This window comes from Osmia lignaria, unplaced genomic scaffold, assembly GCF_051020975.1.
Source record: "Osmia lignaria lignaria isolate PbOS001 unplaced genomic scaffold, iyOsmLign1 scaffold0030, whole genome shotgun sequence".
NCBI classification, from domain to species: domain Eukaryota; kingdom Metazoa; phylum Arthropoda; class Insecta; order Hymenoptera; family Megachilidae; genus Osmia; species Osmia lignaria.
The window spans coordinates 4685001-4690000 of record NW_027478171.1 but is presented as its reverse complement, the minus strand read 5'-3'; the positions used below and the strand labels follow the sequence as shown (position 1 = coordinate 4690000).

The 5000-nt window shown below is 39.2% G+C and overlaps 1 pseudogene; it reads left to right on the top strand.

Annotated features, from left to right (window-relative positions):
* Positions 1-5000, top strand: part of LOC143306670 (large subunit ribosomal RNA) — an 11022-nt pseudogene that overhangs the window by 3283 nt on the left and 2739 nt on the right.

The following is a 5000-nucleotide window of genomic DNA, read 5'->3' as shown; positions in this document are numbered from 1 at the left end:
TACGGTCGATAAGCTAGGGTAACGGCAGAAAGAAAAATTCTACCTTACCGACCTATCTTAGGTCGGTATTAGGTTACCATTTGAGAACTACTTACCTGGAGTAGATACCTGGAAGTAATTACATATTATCGATGAGTTACCAGTCTACATTAGATAATTATCGTACTTACCCTGTGAAGCCCGTTACCATCTGGTGCCGATATAAAAGAGTGCTATAATTACGACTATACTGGAAATTAATAATACTTACCACTATGTCCCGTCCGGGGGTGGTATCCTCCCCTAGTAAGAGTAAAAAACGTAGAGCCCTGACCTCGCCAGGAACAGTAACCTCGGACAGTTCTATGGAAATGGCTGATTCACCTGAAAAGAGAAAAGACAAATTACCTATTGAACTAAGAGAGTTTGAGGAGATAGACTTGGAAATTAAAAGTCATCTATATAATGTTAAGGTGTCGATACCAAGTAAAGAGCCTAAGAATCGCACACAAGCGGTTGATGATGCTGTGAATTTTCTTTGGAAGAGTTATGAGAGAGTAACAAGAGCGTATGTAGAAATTGCCTCAAAATGGAACGAATTTGAATCATTAAAAGAGCAATATTTCAACCGAATGAGTAAAGAAGATCAACCTAGTATACGAGAAACAGTTGAAGAAGATATTAACAGAAAACTAATAAGCATAAAGGAGACAATTATAGAGGAAGTTAAAGAGGTAGTCCAAAATGAAATAAGTAAAACAATAAAACATCAGATGGAAGACATTACAAAGAGTACAAACACAATACACGAAGACCTCCGTAGCAACTTCAGGAACACAGTGTGTAGCGAAGTTAAAGAAGCTGTTAGCAAAGTCCAAGAGGTAATGCAGGCTTCAATACAAGGACCAAAACCTTCTTACTCTGCAATGGTAAAAACCGGTATTCCATTACGTAACATGGAGCTTTCTAACTCGAATAAGACAGACAATAGCATTGAATTTATGGTAATACCTATTAAAGAACATCCTAAAAACTATAAATCGGCCAGCGAGATTAAGAAAGCATTTAAAGATGCAATAAATCCTACGGAATTTAACTTAAGAGTAAACCATTTGATAACCTTAAATTCTCTTGCTATCAGGATTATTGCTAAAACAGTGAATTTAGACAAACTGCGGGAATCCGGAAAGCTTAAGGATTTAGGGTTGAAAATTAAAGATAAAGAAAAATTGAAACCGCGATTACTAATTAGGGATTTTCCTATAAGCATCGCATTTGCGAATATCGTAAAGACTATTGCTGAGGCAATAGGGTGCAATGAAGATGGCCTGGAATTACGGATCCTCACAGAGTTTGTTAACAAAAATAAGAGCTCCAAAAACGTTCTCATAGAGGTATCACCCCAAACCAGAATTAAATTGATGAAATACGGAAGAATTTATTTAAATTACGAATCTTGTCGAATTGAGGACTATTTCAGGGTGCTGCAATGCTTTAAATGCCTAAAATTTAATCACCTAGCAAAAAATTGTACAGCCACAACGACAACATGTGGACATTGTGCGGGCGAGCATAATTCAAGGGAATGCAAACAAAAGGAAAAATCCAAGTGCGCCAACTGTGACAGACAGGGTTTAGTTGAGTCAAAACATTCAGCATTAAATTCGCAAATATGCCCTATTTTGATAAAAAAAATTAATGAATTAGCGCGGAGCACTGATTACGAGACGCAGCAACAATAGAGAGGCGTAGTGCTGCAACGGGGAAAGAAGGAGGGCTTGACAACCCGCCGGTACCTGAGAGGGTCCTTCTTGATAATATCCCCCTACAAACCGGCCACAAGTTAACACCCTGTGATGCCCAAATAAGTCGTCCAAATGCCCCGGTAGGGGCAATTTCCACTGGCAACAATTTATTAACAAATTTAAATAATAATGGGGGTATCTCTATGCCACCATACAGTGGACCACCAATATCTATTTCTTACCTTTCCTATAATATACCAAGTAGCTCTCGGTCTGCAGCAAATGTGAACTCTCAACAGCAGCAAAATGTATCTCAAAGCTTCAGGTGTGAGTTTTGCTCCAAGGATTTTAACTCGTTCCGGGGGCTAGGGGTGCACAAAGCCTCAGCACACAAAGAAATAACAAACAAAAATATCAATACTAATAGAAAAAAGCCTAGATGGCAAATAGAAGACATTAGAAGAATCGCAATAGCTGAGAAAACTGCACCTGCGACAGCAAAGTTAAAAATTAATGAATATTTACATGAAAAAGTGCAACTTTTTCCACTGAGATCTATAGAAGCGGTGAAATCCCTGCGTAAGACAGCCAAATATAGAGAAACAGTGATGAATCTTCCAGAGAACCTGCAAATAGAAAATAACCCAGAAACTGTGGAAATCAGACAAGGAATCCTTCAAGAAAGAAATCCGGATACTTACTCTGACATACCTGAAGAGATAGTAGACATGAACTTATCGGAGAACAGGTACACGAACACTCACCTAGAAAGACCTGTTGAAAACCTAGAAGAGCATAATGAAAGGATACAAACAAATACAATAAATGAAAGGATTAATACGAATACTTACCTGGTGGAGACACAGCAACAAAATACATCCTGGTATTCAGAGGCCCTAAGATTCCTCAGGTCGGCGGAATGCGAAGATCAGGCGAAATATATCCTAGGCCAAGCAGTTGAAGATGTCAGACAGGAACGCGACCCTACAGACCACCTGAGGGAATGGTTCAACACTAACTTCGGAGTACCTGAAAATAAAAAGAGAAAAGTAATTAATGGGAATCAAGAAGGAAGACACTGGACGAAGAAACAAAAGAGGAAAATGGAATACGCTAAAATCCAGCAACTATGGAGGAAGAGCAAAGTTAAGGTAGCAAGGACGATTTTGGATGGGGAAACAGAAGCAGGGAATCAAGTATCTCTTCAGGACCAGGTAAAGTATTGGAAACCAATAATGGAAAAGAGGAACATTACTAGGATGGAGGAAGAAGACCTAAGGTATGAATTGGATAATAATACACCTGTAAAACCGATAACGTGTGAGGAGGTCCTGAGACTCCAGCCAAAAGCCGACACTGCCAGAGGAGCGGATGATATTTCACCGGATTGCTGGTTAAAGAAAGTACCCAACACAACTAAAGCAATTATTATGAATATTTTATTGTTTTCAGCGAAGATACCGAGCGAGTGGGCGAGAGCTAGAACAGTCCTGATTCCGAAAGCGGGAGAGGTACAAGATCCGGCAAACTACAGGCCAATATCCATAGCCTCAGTGATAATAAGACATTTCCACAAGATACTAGCAGATAGATTGTACAAATCCCTAAAGCATGATGATAGACAACGAGGATTTATTAGAGCGGATGGAGTGGCAGAAATCATATTCATTCTTACAGCTATTCTTGAAAATGCGTGGAAACAGAAAAGGCAAGTTCATATGGCTTTTCTAGACATTAGAAAAGCATTCGACTCAGTATCACATAGTTCTATCATTAAGGTCTTAAGGAAGAAAGGAATAAAAAAGAAGCTTATAGATTATATCGAACAATTGTATAATAAGTCAGAACTGTTTATTGAAGTGAACGGAGAGAAATCAGAAACAATAAAACCGCAGCAAGGAGTCAGGCAGGGCGACCCCTTGTCACCTTTAATTTTTAATGCTGTCATGGATGAAGTTTTGGCAAATTTACCCCAGATAATAGGATTCGAATTACTTGACCTGATTATTAACGGACTTGCTTTTGCAGATGATCTCGTCTTGATTGCTAGCACTAAAGAAGGATTACAAACGCTCATAAATCTAGTATCAAGTGAAATGCAGAAACATGGTCTTGGTCTGGCACCAAACAAATGTAAATGTCTTTCATTAATACCCTCAGGAAAAGATAAGAAATTAAAAGTCATAGAACGAGCATGGTTTAAGATTGATGAGAAGACTATACCACAAATTGGTATGTTGGAAACTTGGAAACACCTAGGCGTCGAATTTTCAGTGCATGGACCGGTTAGAGCGAAACCTCCCTTAAGTGACTTGTTGGAAAAGGTAGATAGAGGACCATTAAAACCGCAGCAAAGATTAACCATCCTAAGAATTTATATCATACCAAGATTCTTACACACCCTAGTCCTAGGAAAAACTAATTACGTAATGTTAAAACAACTAGACCGATTGATAAGGAAATATGTAAGATCATGGATGCACTTACCTAAAGATGTACCGATTGCCTATTTTCACGCGAAGGTCAGGGACGGAGGGCTTGGTATTATGGCGTTGTATACTAAAATCCCATTTCTAACAAAGACAAGAATAGAATCAATGAAAAATTCATCGTTGCCGCTAGCCAAGAGAATTATTGAACTTGATGGTATCAAAAAGAAATATAATTGGGCAAAAATACATGCAGACGAAGACGTAAAATGGAACCTTACTTTATATAGACAAACAGACGGTTTTGAGCTCAGGGAAACCTCAGCTGCAATCCCATCGCATAGCTGGGTGGTGGACGATCGAGTCACCATACCTGCCAGGGACTGGATTAAATATCACGCCATCAGAATTAATGCAATTCCATCTCTAATGAGGACTACTCGAGGAAACAGGAGAGAGACTCAGGATACCAGATGCAGAGCAGGATGTCAGACGGCAGAAACAACAGCACATATTATACAAGAATGTCACCGAACTCATGGAGGCAGAATCTTGAGACATGATAACATCGTAGGAAAACTAGCGGGAAACTTGATCGGCAAAGGGTATCAAACCATCACAGAGCCAAGAATTCCGACACAGGAAGGAATTAGAAAACCGGACATTATAGCAGGCAAGGAGGGGCAAGCATTAATTTTGGATGTACAAATTGTTTCAGGATATAGGAACCTAAACGAGGCCCACGAGAAAAAGAAGAAATATTATGAAGCAAATAGGGACGTCAAGGCATATGTTGGAAACGTCTTTAATACTAACAGAGTAAGGGTATCAACGGTGACCATCTCGT